Consider the following 15519-nt stretch of genomic DNA (forward strand, 5'->3'; position numbering starts at 1 on the left):
TTAAATTCTTCAACAACTAGAGTAAAAGATTTACATATTTAATAGCCCATATATATGCAAGAAATTATGTCTAAAGATATGTTACATGAAATACCTATAAATTACCGAAATTAAAAGTATTTACATGATTAATATTTTCTATCTAACTTTACTATTACTTCCATTTCCTATTAAATATACTCGCTTCTCACTTATCGACTGTCTTGTCATCTGACATTTCTCATTTACAACATTAAAAAATTTACTATCTATTTTGCACATTAACGATGTACATCTGGCAGTAACAAATGCCAAGGTGTGAAGTGAGGGTAACACGGGCTATGATGGTTAAGGTTATGTGTCAGCTCGGCTGGGCCATGATTCTCAGTGGTTTGGCAGTTGTGTAATGACGTAATATGGTAGTTATGTAATGATATATTCAGCCTCTATTTTGTGATCTGATGTGGTCATCCTCCATTTTCCAATACTGCTGACTTTCTCATAACAACCTAGTCTTTGGAACCTAACCATCTGAGGCTATTAGAACACTTGAAAAGTGGCTAGTGTGATTCAAGTACCGATTTTTTTTTAATTTAAATTATAATTTAATTTAAATAGCCACTTGATACAGCTCTAGATAACATCTAGCATTTTCTGTTTCACAGACATCAAATTCCACTTCTCTTCTATAAATCACAGAATACTGTAAAGGACCTGACTCACTCTTATTTCTTCAACCACAAAAAGCAACGATCTCTGTATATTTTGTCCTTTTGAAAATCATCTTTATGTTTCATTGGTATAAAAAGATTATAATGGATAAGTCTAAATTTAAGACTAAAATAATTAAAATAGCCTAGAGAAGTCACTTTAAAATGAATAGCTCCCACTATTAAGTGATTATAAACAGATAAACAAGTGTGGTGTGACAGCAACAAAAGGCCTCTTCCGCACAGGGAATTGATAGTTAAGGCTTGCATATGTTGAGTAAAGCTGTAAATCACTATGCCTTTCAGAGGTAAAATTTTCAGAACGGTGAAATATTCGTCTGGAATGATAATTGGGAAACAACTGTCTAAATTTTATTCATAAAACACAGTTTTGAGATAACAGCATAGTATGAGAAGTTAGGAGCCCTGGTGGTACAGTGGTTAAGAGATTGGCTCTTAACCAAAAGGTCAGCAGTTTGAATTCACCAGCTGCTCCTTGGAAGCTCTATGGGGCAGTTCTATTCTGCTCTGTCCTACAGAGTCACTATGAGTCAGAATCAACTCGACGGCAACAGATTTATGAGAAGTTAAATAATGTGCCTCAAAAAAATGTTCTTTGGATAAATTGGAAAATGCTTGGTTAAACATAGATAAAATAACTTCCCTTAGGGAAATTTTTACATATCCTTTAATAAGTTAATGTTCATTGTGAAACTCCATGGGGAATATTATGGAAGGTTTAAAAAACTTATCTGACCAATAATCATGTTCTAACCAGCATTTCTCAAATTTTCCTGGTTTTAAGAATCGCCTGGGATGCTTCTCAGACACAAAGATTTTCAGGCTCCTACCCTGGGGATTCTGATGCAATGGGCCTGGCTGAGGCAGGTAATATTAAATCAAAAAACTAAACCCCTTGCCACTGAGTTGATTCTGACTCATTGCAACCCTACAGAACAGAGAAGAACTGCCCCGTAGGGTTTCCAAGGCTGTAATCTTTATGTGGAAACCCTGGTGGTGTAGTGGTTAAGTGCTACGGCTGCAAACCAAAGGGTCGGCAGTTCAAATCCACCAGGCGCTCCTTGGAAACTCTGTGAGGCAGTTCTACTCTGTCCTATAGGGTCACTATGAGTCAGAATCGACTCAATGGCACTGGGTTTTTTGTTTTTTTTTTTTTTGGTTAATCTTTACTCAAGCAGACTGCCACATCTTTCTGCCATAGAGCTGCTGGTGGGTTCGAACAGCTGACCTTTCGGTTACCAGCACAGTACTTAACTACTGCACCACCAGGGAGCCTATCAGGTAATCTGACCCCGGGTAAATTCCATTAAGTTTGGGAAACAATGGTCTAGGTCACTCAGGGTATCCAAGAAACATCTGAAAAATGTATATACTACACAAATTTATACTGAACACACATATAGGCAGCTAGAGTGCTAAGAAAACTCTTAAAATTGATTTCATTATCACTGCCTCAATACATGTTGTTGTTAGATGCCAGTCTGTTCCAACTCACAGCAACCCTATGTAAAACAGAGCAAAACACTGCCCAGTCCTGTGCCATCCTCATAATCATTGCTATGCTTGAGACCACTGTTGCAGCCACTGTGTCAATCCATCTCACTGAGAGTTTTCTTCTCTTTCCCTGACCCTCTATTTTACCAAGCATGATGTCCTTCTCCAGGGACTGGTCCACGTACATGAGATGGAGTCTTGCCATCCTTGTTTCTAAGGATCATTCTGGCTGTACTTCTTCCAAGACAGATTTGTTTGTTTTTCTGGCAGTCCATGGTATATTCAATATTTTTCACCAACACCATAATTCAAAGGTGTCAATTCTTCTTCAGTCTTCCTTATTCATCGCCCAGCTTTCCCAGGCATATGAGACAATTGAAAGTACCACGGCTTGGTTCAGGCACACCTTAGTCCTCGAAGTGACATCTTTGCTTTTTAACACTTTGTAGAGGTCTTTTGCAGCAGATCTACCCAATGCAATACATCATCAGATTTCTTTACTGCTGCTCCCGTCTACTGTTGATTGTGGATCCAAGAAATATTGAATCCTTGATAATTTCCATATTTTCTCCATTTACCATGATGTTGCTTATTGGTCCAGTTGTGAGGATTTTTGTTTTATGTTGAATAGGGTGATATGAAGAGAGTGATTACCACTTTGTAGTTTCTTGTGTTAAAATCTGATAGCTATTTTATCATCATTGGGTCAGCCAGGATGTTACCTTATTCTAACCCAAAAGAGAATACCTGAGATATGAAACTTTAATTGGCAGATCATCTAATATTACCTCAAACAGATAAAAACCTCATTCAGAAATTTCAAAAAAAAAAAAAATCAAAATGCATTTGGTGGAAGAGAGTTTGTGATGACCAGTCATCCTATAATTCTGCATTTTTCCACTAACATCATCAGTACCTCAAGCAACAAATGTCACCTGTATATCCTGCAAAGCAGAGGTATCGTCAATTATCCTCTAGGTGAAAAAAGTTAAACATTATTTTAATTTGTTTTCTACAGGCAGTTACGAAGCTTTTGACAGTCTCCTTTAAAAAGAAAAATTTTCACTCAGATTAGTTTATAGCAAAAAAAAAGCAAAATAATGGGGAAAAAAGCCCAGAATAATTCCATCAACCAATCACCCAGACACAAGCACTATTAAGTTGATACCCAAAAAAACTCACTGCTGTTGAATCAGTTATGACTCATGGTGACCCCATAGGGTTTCCAAGGCTGTAAATCTTTACATAAGCAGAGTGCCACATCTTTCTCCTGCGGAGTCACTGGTGGTTTCGAACTGCCAACCTTTCTGTTAGCAAACACTTCAACCGCTGCGCCATCAGGGCTCCTTATTAAAGTCAATACACAAAAGAAAATATACAATTTTATTTTTCAAGACCTGGGATATGTTTTGTAATTTGCTTTTATCACTTAATATAATTACTTGCTCCATGTTCCTAAATATCAAGTTAACGCGAATAAAAGATACTCACATATTACACACTTACCATTTGCCAAGCACTGTACCAGCACTTTGAATAAGTTACTTTATCCTCACAAAAAGCCTTTTCAAGAGCCTATTATACTGGGGAGTTTCTAGGCAGAAACTAGTGATGTAGGAACCCCCCTCCCCAAATCTATGCATCTATGGCTATGGGGGGGGCTATTTTGGGGTGCAAAAAACTAAATTAAAATAAATGTACAATTGTATTCCAGTAAAAACCTGGATAGATGTGACTAAAAAGGAAAGCCTTCATGTTTGACTACAAAATAGGAGGAAAGGAGGGTAATTCAAACAACCTGCAGCAGCATCGTGAGCTTTAACAGAAAGGTAAAAGTTCATGAACCCACTTCATAATTACAGGATCAAAGCTCTCTCATCTGTGACCATCGTTCTGAATGTACTGGTGTACCCCTTCCTTTGTATTTTCCTGAGAGAGGAAAAAATCCCTTCCTGAATGGAACAATACCCTCAGTGCCATGTGCTGTAAAATTATATATGTCTGTTCCTTGACCACTGGGAATTATGCATACCTGTTAGTGGAGAGAAACATGGTCCTCCAAATCTGATCATACTATGCAAATGCAAACGACAGGTAACCTTCATCTCTGTTTTGTGCCTCTCTGCTTGGCCTGCCAGTCAGGTGCCCACGCACATTCGAGATATATGAAGAGCTCTTTTTCCAAGACTTTGAAAGAACTGACTAGGAGGCTCACTGGACAATCTCTAAAGAGCAGTCATTTTACATAAAACTCATTGTGATTCTTTCTTAGACCCTATGCATGGAAGTTCACCTATTAAAGTACCAAAGTACCTTTGTTCAAGGTCACTTCGCCACTACTGCAAATTCATGGTTTTGAAACAACATTGCAGAATTTGTAGTTATGACAGTAGCTCCAAGTTTTCTCACTCTCACAACAACCCTGCATGAAAGTACCGTCATATCTACCGTACTGATCAGCAAACGAAAACTAATTTAAAACCAGCAAACTGATAAAACCAGTTGCCCTCAAGTAGACCTAACTCACGTGGACCCCATGTGTGTCAGAGCAGAACTGGCTCCACAGGGTTTTCAGTGGCTCATTGTTCAGAAGTAAATTGCCAGGCCTTTCTTCCCAGGCACCTCTGGGTGGATTCAAACTGCCAGCCTTTCGGTGAGTGGCTGACTGTTTAACTGCTTGTGCCACCCAGGGACTTCAAACCAATATACCTTGTTACTAACGATCTTTATTTAAAAATCGATCAGGTCATTCCCTTTCTGATATCCTTAGAACTTTCAAATCTCAAAAAAATTGAAAAGCACTTTGATGGTTCCGCAAAATCACTGAAACAAGGGCAGGAATGGCCTCTCGTTTTCCCTAAATTAACAACAGTCATATCTTAAGGTCTAAGTAACTTTTAAATCATAATAGAGAATATACTCCCCCTAAATCCTTCCTGTCTGAAAAAGGAAAATACACAAAGCAAACAAAAAAGATGGCCAGAAGTCTGAGATTCAAGACATTTAATTATGTGACAGTAAAAGTGTTAGAATGGTCATTTATAAAGTGATAATAACAGTTAACATTTATTGGATGTTTACTTTTGCCAGGTACCATGTAAGTATTTATTATTCACAACAGTCCTATAAGGTACATTTCATTATCATCCCCTTTCTGATGAACAAATTAAGGCACACTTGCCCAATAACTTATCTAGCTAGTTAGATCCAGAGCCAGGATTTGAACTCAGGTAGCCTGGCTCCATAGTGGGTCAAAGAGACTGTAAACCTTACTTCTTTGTTGAAACATGTATTTTCACCTACAAATGAATTAAAAGCTGAGTTTCTGAGCCACTTGTCTTTAATCTACGAAATAAAATTTGAGAAATAATTTATGGGACGGTTGTGAGGATTCCACAAGTACACACAAAGCACTTATTATGGTGCATAATAAAAAGCATGTTATAAATGTTGCCTAATGCTGTTATTAGGTTCCCCCCCCCTTTCTCTTTAATGTTTTTGAAATTCATATAACTATTCATTCAGTCAACAAGCATAAAATGCCTACCATGTGCTAGGCACCATGCAAAGCACTGAAGAATCGCAGGTAATACAGACATACTCTCAAGGCTTTCGCAACTTAGCTGAGGAATCCAATTTATACCTACCAAACATTGCAGAATAGAATAAGGGCTGTAACATGGAAGTGCACAGCAGAGCTGTTACTTGAAGCATCCTGTAAAGTACATTTTCATCAGGTAAGGAAGGATAATGTCATAGTTCATTAGGGCTAGAATATGATACAAAAAATAATGGGCCCTTGGGGAAATTTTTTCACTAAAAGACTATTGAAAAGGTAACTTTTAGTGAGGAAGAGTAAAAAGAGGAAAAGAAGTGACATAGAAAATGAGAAAAGGAAAAACATTCTTCAAATAAAGAAATGTATTGATGCGGGACTGGAGATCACTTGGAGGTTAAGCTAAAAATAGTAATAAAATGAAGTAAAAACTTTGAAATGAGTACTGAACTAAGCCAGAAGTTCACAGCTTCAAAATGGGTAAATGCTGTCACTCACTGGAAAAGCGGAAAAGCATAACTATTAAGGTAAACTTTGGTTCTACTCCCTCAAATTATTTGTGAGATGAATCCGGACAAAAGGGTGGATGGTACTGGGAGATAAACTGAGGTAGAAATCTGATGTCTTGGGAAGGATGGTTAGTTTTCCCAGCCTGCGCAGACAGTATATATCGTGTCCACGTAACCTCTTTACCTCCTGGGGTTCTTGCATCAACCTCCCGTACAAAGTGCGCCAGGTACCCAGCTTCAGACTTGAAACTACTATGTTTAAAGTTTTCTTTAATTTAAATGAAAACACTTGCGGTAGCTCTATTTTGGATTTTGTGCATTCCCTGTGGTTGCTGCTGTTGTTTTACTCCTTTACCTCTTTAATGAACCTTTTGGTTCACCTGTACATATTTTGGCACGAGAAATTTTGCTCACATTTCTCTTGCCAAACAGTTCCACTAGTCTCATCAAGGAATACGACTGTAATAAGAGTTAAACCCTTTTTAATATTTTGAGACTGTTGGTGGGATTGTGGACATCAGAGACAATTCTGATGAGGACTCAGAAGGAAGTAAGGATAGCTATAACAATGGAGACAGTACAGATGAAGCAGCAGAGATACAACAGCAGCAGAACCAGGAGACCAGTATGAGACAGTGCTGGACCCAACCCATGGAGCAAGAGCTGAATGTCTTTGTGCAGGATGCTTCCTGGCAGAGTAGAATGCCTCTGGCACTTATTGGTGGAGATAGGCTTAGCGACCCACGGAGCAAGAAAGCTGAGTGCATTTCGGCCACGCTTAACTGGCAGAGTGGGGTACCTCCAGGCACTTATCAAAAGAGCTTTGGAAAACTTGCCCCAGCAGGGCAGATGCAGGCGGTAAGGTCTGAGGGACCAAGAGTCCAAAGAACCAGAATTCAGAAGCTGAAAAGAAAAGGAACACGGGAAGCAGAGCTGCCTCAGTCTCAAAGGGTAGGGCCACAACCTCTGGGGTCTCAAAGGCTGTAGTCATGGCCTCTGGGGTTTCAAAGGGTGGGGCCACAGCCTTGTAGGTTTCAAAGAGTCAGTGCTTCGCCAAATTGGTTCTGGAGTGTGGGGCTGCTGTTCACGAGTTCCAATGGAATGGGGCCAGGTCTGCTGCCCAAAGCTGAGAGGGTGGGGCCACCATGCCCAAGGGGCAGAAGAATGGGGCCTACCAGTGTCAAGGGGGTAGAGTTGCCACTCAGATGGACTAGGAGAATGGGGCCACCCAAAGCCAAGGGAGCAAAGTTGCACTTCCAGTGGGCCTGGAAGGAGGAGCTGAAGCCAAGGGCCAAGGAAACCCCACCCAGAATCTGAAGAGTGGGATAACACCCAGGGTCTGGAGAGCAGGGCCATTGCCTAAATGGTCTCAGAGAACAGAGAGTTATTTTTAAGCCTGAGAGCTAATGTAATGTGTTCTGTTGACTTGCCTGGTGCCTGTTATCTCTTCTTTCCCTCCAATTTCTCCCATTTGTAACGGAAATGTCTAGCTTGTGCCTGTTCACCACTGTACTTTGGAAGCCAATAACTTATATTCTAAACGTAACATATGAAGAGGAATTTTTGGAATTTTGGACTTGGAGTTGAATTAAGACTTTTGTTAAATGTGTTTTACATATGGCAAAGACATGAATTTGGGGATGCCAAAGGGTAGAATGTTATGGATTGAACTGTGTCCCCCAAAAAATGTGTCAACTTGGCTGGGCCATGATTCCCAATATTGTGCGGTTGTCCACCATTTTGTGATCTGATGTGATTATCTCCTATGTGCTGTAAATCCTAACCTCTATGATGTTAATGAGTCAGGATTAGAGGCAATTATGTTACTGAGGCAGGGCAAGATCTACAGGATTGGGCTGGTATTGTCAGTCTCTCTCATTTTAACCCTGCTATAGTGGGTATGGAAACCCTGGGGGCGTAGTGGCTAAGTGCTACGGCTGCTAACCAAAAGGTCGGCAGTTCGAATCCACCAGGCACTCCTTGGAAACTCTATGAGGCAGTTCTACTCTGTCCTATAGGGTCGCTAAGAGTCGGAATCAACTCGATGGCAGTGGGTTTGGTTTTTATGATAGTAGGTATAGGAAACCCTGGTGGAGTAGCAGTTAAGTGCTACAGCTGCTAACCAAAACGTCAGCACTTCCAATCCACCAGGCCCTCCTTGGAAACTCTATGCGGCAGTTCTACTCTGTTCTATAGGGTCGCTATGAGTCAGGATCGACTCAAGGGCGATGGGTTCAGTTCAGTTACAGTGGGTATAAGGAGCCCTGGTGGTACAGTGGTTAAGAGCTCGGCTGCTAACCAAAAGGTCAGCAGTTCAAATCCACCAGCCGCTCCTTGGAAACCCTATGGGGTAGTTCTACTCTGCCCTATCGGTTCTCTAAGTCGGTACTGACTCAACGGCAACAGGTTTTGCTTTTATTTATACTTCACTGAATTGTTGAGTGATAGATAAAATAACATAAGGCATGCTGTACAAAACCTAGATTGTAGTAAACATTCATTAAATACCAAGAAAGCAAGAAGAATCTTAACATTACCAGACAGAGATTCACAGGGCTGTCGAGAGTTAACCACTGCATATTTTTCCCAGCAGTTTAGACTATGAGTAAGAAGAGGTTTGGTTAAGGGCACCAAGCCAACTTAGACAAAATGGAGACATATTATTTTCAATTACAGGCTGGTCCTATGTCTCTAAAATTGTCTCTCATGAATCTAACTCCAATCACAGCAGTTTAGGGTAGAACACAGAATTTTTCCTTCTTACTAGTGACCCAAGGGATAAACAGCATTAACAAAATTTTGCTATTTTTAAGCCACTCTCAAAGGTTTATCTTAATTTCAAAATGTGTTTAAGGTGCCCAGAGTCTAATAGCATAAGACACAGTTAACAACAAAGAAAATGACCTCAAGAGAGCTGAGTTAGAAAACCCCTTCAGCTATTGAGACATAGTCTTTGGTGAACCAAGAGATTAGGAATTTAATTTGTCCATGTATGGAGGGGACTTCCAGCCGTTTATCGGGGAGAGCTTAGTACAGATAAGAACTCAATTTGCCTGAATAACCTACAGTTAATTGTACAAACATTCTTGACTTCTGAAATGGGCCTGGAGCTTTGCCTTTGAGTGGACATCCAAAAAAAAAAAAAAAATCCTGGAAATGAAGGAATTAACTTAATGACTCACGAAAAGTAAGACATTACTAGACATTTACTAAGATTGAACACCGTGCGAATGCATAACCAACAAAGTGCCCCACAGATCAAGTTCATGCAATATCATAAGCAGTTAACTCCATTTCATACTTCTAGAACTTTGCTAGAACTAGTTTGTTTTTCAATCCTTACCTCCTCATTTAATAGGGTAAATCAGAGAACCTAGGATATAACCATATTCATTGCCTCTAAAAAAAAAAAAAAAGATGACAACCAAGTGCAGAAATAGTGAAGAAGATTCTGCATGGTCTCCCAATGCTTTAATGGAGGAGAGCCCATTACTACTGGACAAACTATGAAACAGTAAACCATTACACATAGCAAATAAGCAGATAATCAAAATATCACAATGCCATATCCCTAAGATAATGTCTTAACATTCATCCTAAAGACAACTTTAGAAATAATTCTATTTATCTAGTAAGAAAAGATATGACAACTGACTATACACAGACAACATAATCCCTCAAAGGTTGTCAGAAATGAAAAGATTAAATTATCCAATAAATTCTGTGAACTTGCAAAAGAAAAAGTACTAATCTTTTAAAGCAAATTCCACCCTAGAGACATTACCTCAGAGGTACTGTTTTTCTAAACCCATTCAAGCTAGCTCTTTGAGCTTGCAACAGGATCTCTGACCATGAGAGGTTTCATTTCTAAAAATTCAATTAAAATTTATCTATGATTGAGATTGGTACCATATGGGGATAAACTTTAGGAGCCTCTGTAAGCTGAGGCATCTGATGATACTGCACTACTAACAGGAACTTTATATTACTGCAGTAACACAGTAATTTAGAAATGGCATCCTAGGTAATTTCATCACACCGTAACTTAAAGCAAGTTTTATATTTGGAACTACATAGCTTTCAAGAGGCAATACCAAATTCTAGAAATGCAGATTTTATTAGTGTTAAATACACTATCTTCATTAGAATGTTTCTATTGGAAAAACAGATTTAATTGTACGGTAATCACTGATGTTTTTGCCTTTTTTCTGAGAAATTGGGTAGGTGATTAAATAAGTAAATTACACAGTGTCATTATGGGTTTTTTTGGTCCCATTAACTTTCTTAATGTTGAGTGACAAAATGCAGAATGAGAAAAAAAATACTTGTAAAATCAATGCCATAATACAAAAACTGATTTTTTCAAGGCAGAAAATTAATTGTTGGCTATAAAATCTGCAGGAAAACATTTGACATTTGAAAAGAAAACTAACTTCCAGAAGTTTCTCTCACAGACCACATACCTGAATTTGTTTCACCTGTCTTTTAAGATTGATTCTCTCAATCTTAAGGATGATTGTCTTTCCAATATTTCTTTTCCAACCTTATATTCTGCACAAGTACCCACATAAGGAGAGCTAGGACATACACACATCATCAATCACATGGACAAGTCAGCTCCATGCTTAGTCAATTCTTCATTCAACACCCTTTCCCGGTTCAAGGCAGCCTTATCATCTCTAGGGAATTAATTGTCATGTAATCATCACCTGGATTATTGAGCGCTACTTTTCACTCCCAGTACAGTATCTTAAGAGACTGTTTTTCTTATTTTCCTCCCACTTTTTTCAAACAGAAGAGTTGAGGGGGTAGGAATATAATGACCACTAATACATTCACCCAGATTCAACATTTGTTAACAATTTGCCAAATCTGCTTCATATCTCTATATATACATGTATGCATGCTCTTTTGCTTATCCATTTGAAAGTAAATTGCAGAAATCATAACTCATTTTAAAAATTTCAACGTGCAATCATGCAATTCCTAAGAATAACATCATCTCTTATAGGACAATACTATATTATCCCACCTAAGAAAATCAACTCCATAATATGATCTACCATTAAAATTTCTCCAACTGGTGAAAGAATGTTTTAACTCTCCACCCCCGCCCCCGCCCCCCTCAACCTGGATTCAATCTAAGTTCACAGATCATAGTTGGTAATTGTTCCTTTAGTTTTTTTTTAGTCTAGAAAACAGTCCTTGCTCTTCTCCACACACACACATCTTTGGTTTTTTATAACAATGATGTTTTAAAGAGTCCCAGAAACTTGTCTTATTAAATGTCTTGCATTTTTAATTTATATGATTGTTTTCCTCTTGGGGCCATTTACCTTGTTTGTCTCCTCCAATTTTTTCCTAAAATCTTGAAGTTCACTATTAGGCATGATTATAGTCAAGTTTTTTGCAAGAATCCTTCATGGATGAAGTGGTATTCTTCATACTGTATCATAACAGGAGCAAATAAAATCAGGATCACTTGATCCTTCCATTGTAATGTTTCCCCCTACAATTTTGGCGCCATGCAAATATCCCACTCAACAACCTTTCACCCAATGTTTTTATCCATTGATGATCCTTGTCTTAATCATTACATTAAAAAAAAAAAAAAAAACCATTGCCGTCAAGTCGATTTTGATTCCTAGCGACTCTAAAGGACAGAGTGGAACTGCCCTGTACAGTTTCCAAGGAGCACCTGGTGGATTTGAACTGCCGAGCTTTTGGTTAGCAGCCATAGCTCATAACCACTACGCCACTAGGGTTTCTAGTATCATTACATTGGGAATTGCAAAATGGTGATTTTCTATCATTCGTCTGGATTTATTAGAAAGCATTCTTGTGTAAAAAGTTTTGATTTTTGCTTTTCTCTCTCTTCCTATCCCTCCCCTGTTTTTGACTACTACTATGAGCCCTGGTGGCACAGTGGTTAGGAGCTTGGCTGCTAACCAAAAGGTCAGCTGTTCAAATCCACCAGCCTCTCTTTGGAAACCCTATGGGGCAGTTCTACTCTGTCCTATAAGATCGCTATGTGTTGGAATCAACTCGACAGCAATGGGTTTTGTTTGGTTTTATGCACAAACAGAATTTTATTCAAAATGTTACAGTTGGAATTATTATTCCTTTTTGATACTCAAATTGTCCCAAATTCTACTAGTAGAATCTTCTTTAATCTGCTGTTTTTTAAAACCTAGGTTTTAATACAATGTGACTAAAGTCATCTCCTTTTTTAAAGGTAAGTTTTCCTCAGAAGAAAAACATTCACTCATTCATTTAATTCAAACCTATTTACTGAGCACCTACCATGTGCCAGACACTTGTCTAGGTGTTGGAGATATATCGATGAACAACAGAGTCTCTATATTGAAGGGGCTTATGCTACAGCTCATGGAGACAAACACTAGATAGACAAAAAAAAACTACGTAATATGTCAGATGGTAGTAAGTGCTTAGAAGAAAACTAAAGCACGGTACGAGATAGAGAATGATGAAGAGCTGATATTTTAAACCAGGCCGACAGAGAGAGTTAAACACTCAGCCTCTAGCCAAAAGGTTGGTGGTTCGAACCCACACAAAGGTATCTCTGAAGACAGACCTGGCAATCTGCTTCCAGAAGGTCACAGCCTTGAAAAACCTATGGAGCAGTTCTACTCTACACACATGCGGTCCCCACGGGTTGGAACTGATTTGACCACAACCAACAACAACAATTCTAAATTAAAAAAAAAAAAAAAAAATCTTAAATAGAGAGAACCATTCCAATAAGATGACATTCGAGGGAGCAGACCTTAAGGCATCTGGAGGGTGAGGAGCCCCAGCAATGGGTCCAAGTTGGAAGCTGGCTTGCATGTTTAAGGACCAAGAAGTCAGTGTGGTTGAAGTCAAGTGAACCATGGGGTAGTTGCAGAAAATAAGATCAGAGAATAGACCCTAATATCCTCAGATGCTTGTTTCAGTGTGTAAACACAGTTTTTATTATGTTTTTTTACCAAATATTGATTTTTTTCAGCTGAAGACTATGTATAGTTTTTGTAATGGGTTGAATGATGGCTCTCAAAAAGATATGTCCACATCCTAGCACCTAGAAACTGTGATGTGGCTTTATTTGGAAAATGGGTCTTTGCAGAAGTAATTAAGGATCTCAAGTTTCATTAAGAAACTAATACAGTTGTGTCTGGTTTGTTTTGTTCTTTTTTTTTTTTTTTTAATTGAGGTAAAATTCACCTGAGTGTTGGTTTTGTAGTCTGACTGGCCTGGGTTCCATCCTGCATCTACCACCTCCTGTACCTACCAGAGCAAGTTGCTAATCTGAATCTCACATTTCTTACTTATAAAGTGGGGATATAGACTAACGTGATTTGTGGTCATTAGAATTTCATGATACAAAGTGGTGGTTCTCTACTGTAGCATGCACGTAGAGTCACCTGTAGAGCTTGTTAAAACATCAACTGCTGGGCCCCATCAGCAGAGCTTCTGATTCAGTAGGCCTAGGGCGACATCTGACAATGTGCATTGCTAAAAAGCTCCACTTGATACTGGAGCTGTTGCTCCTAAGGCCACATTTTGAGAACCTACGTACAGAGATTGGGAGAAAAGAGACGTTCAATAAACGGTCCTCTCCTCTCCAGCTAGGCTTCCCTTCCCAAAAGTCAAACTGTCACAGTCCCATGAAAATAAAACTTTGAACATATATTACGCAATTAATCCTTTACCAAGAAATCCTCATCCCCAATACATCTACTGTGATAAAATTCTTGTTTTATTTTTGTATAGTTTTTGCTCCATAACTTAAAATTCCCTCTTCTGAGCAAATTACATAATCTCTTTGAACCCTAGTTTCTTTGCTGATATCGCCAGTGGAGGGAACGATGAGCACCACTGGTTAGGGCTGACTTCAGAACAGATGATGAATACCAAGAGACAGTACTGGCACACAGTAAGTACTCAACCCAGTTGGTTCTTTGATTTGCCATGTTTTCCTGCCTCGAAACATTTTAGCCCTGTAATTAAATAACCTGTTGCTATCAGTTTGGGAGCTATTTTTCCTTTTGTTCGTTTTTAAATTACTAGGAGTATAAAGCCAAGTCCCTCATTTTAGAAAGTAAAGGACAGGTATTCTAGTATAAGCTCTACTGTCTTGCCTACAAATGAAAGAAAACTACCAAAATCAGTACACGTAAAACCTCATGGACAAAACTAAAGTACATATAGGACTCACAGAGACTGAATTTGAGCTGATAAATATTAAGTCAAGACACAAGGCTACTCACTCAGGGAATGTTTGGTGTGATCATCTCCCCTCTTCTCTCAATCAGCTTCTAATGCTCACTCAGCCTGCATGTGACCCTTTGTTTAAAATGGCTACCTTAAGACGGTAATGATCTACAGCTTGATAGGGCTTTGTCAAAACTCAGCTAATGGTACACTGAAGGCATGTGTATTCCATTGTATGTAATATGTTTCCTTTCATGTCGGTCTTCCTCACTGGATTGTGACATCTCAAAGACAAAGAGGGAATCATATTCAACTCTGAGTCCCCAACAACCAGCACAATGCTTAGCATGTAGCCGGATCTCAATAAATTTTCATTATTAAAACAAAGGAAGGCGAAAATTCATGAATTTGGAAATTTTATTTATTGGGATCCATTATTATTCTAAAAGATATGTTAAAAGTTATGTTGATTAATGATTACATTCTAGTGAATCAATATAAACAGGTTTAAATTTTACAATGAGGAGAACTATATTTACAAGCAAACAATTAGTGACTTAATTACTATGCAAACTGCTCAGTGTACATGATTCTACTACCATCTAGTGGAAATAAATGCATATTACCACATTTGGAAACTGACTCCTTAAAGACAAAGACTCCAAATGGGCTTATGGGCCATGAGCAAACATGCCTCAACCACAAACATTCACCAGGCACCTGTCGGGTTCTGGAAACTATGCCAGGTTCCATAAGGACACAGGTAGGTTGTGTCTGTTTTGATCACTACTGTATCCACAGAGCCAAGGAGAGTGACATATTAAATAATGTACGTCATGGATTGAATTGTGTCCCCCCCAAAATATGGTCAACTTGGTTGGGTCATGATTCCCAGTATTGTAGGACTGTCTACCATTTTGTCACCTGATGTGATATTCCTATTGGTTGTAAATCCTATCACTATGATGTAATGAGATAGATTAGTGACAGTTATGTTAATGAGATCTACGAGATTAGATAGTGTCTTGAGCCAATG

The 15519-nt window shown here is 38.7% G+C and overlaps 1 protein-coding gene across 8 annotated transcripts in view; it reads right to left on the bottom strand.

The window, feature by feature from the left end:
* The window catches only part of SMYD3 (SET and MYND domain containing 3), a 783945-nt gene that overhangs the window by 681064 nt on the left and 87362 nt on the right, over nt 1-15519 (bottom strand). Inside the window, exon 2 of one of the 8 annotated variants that reach the window (XM_064276780.1) lies at nt 3387-3550. The exons of the other annotated variants lie outside the window; for them this stretch is intronic. The gene's annotated coding sequence lies outside the window, so the exon portion shown is untranslated. The remainder of the gene's footprint in view (nt 1-3386; nt 3551-15519) is intronic. 8 annotated transcript variants of the gene reach the window in all.

Source organism: Loxodonta africana, chromosome 25, assembly GCF_030014295.1.
Source record: "Loxodonta africana isolate mLoxAfr1 chromosome 25, mLoxAfr1.hap2, whole genome shotgun sequence".
NCBI lineage: Eukaryota > Metazoa > Chordata > Mammalia > Proboscidea > Elephantidae > Loxodonta > Loxodonta africana.